Genomic DNA, 276 nt, shown 5'->3' on the forward strand with positions numbered 1-276 from the left:
CCACAGTTTAAAACCGTCCTACAAGTATTCCCAATATGGACCCTCTGAAACTATAAATATTATTTGTTATTGACCTTCAGTAATGAGTATGCTCCCCTTTTCGCAACTTCATCATCATTATCTACCACACGTAAGGCGAAAAGGAGTCCCTTAAATAATTTCCCTACACTTATTGTGGAACCCATATACTTTATACTTATTAACTAAAGGCAAGGATATAGACCAATTATGCATGAAATATTAAACTCATTCTAAGGTGCAAACCAATCATACCCA

At 35.1% G+C, this 276-nt stretch overlaps 1 protein-coding gene across 1 annotated transcript in view; it reads left to right on the forward strand.

Moving 5' to 3' along the window:
• LOC119591151 (shematrin-like protein 2) overlaps nt 1–276 on the forward strand; it is an 18,116-nt gene that overhangs the window by 5,986 nt on the left and 11,854 nt on the right. The gene's annotated exons all lie outside the window — the stretch shown is intronic.

Source organism: Penaeus monodon, chromosome 28, assembly GCF_015228065.2.
Source record: "Penaeus monodon isolate SGIC_2016 chromosome 28, NSTDA_Pmon_1, whole genome shotgun sequence".
Lineage (NCBI taxonomy): Eukaryota > Metazoa > Arthropoda > Malacostraca > Decapoda > Penaeidae > Penaeus > Penaeus monodon.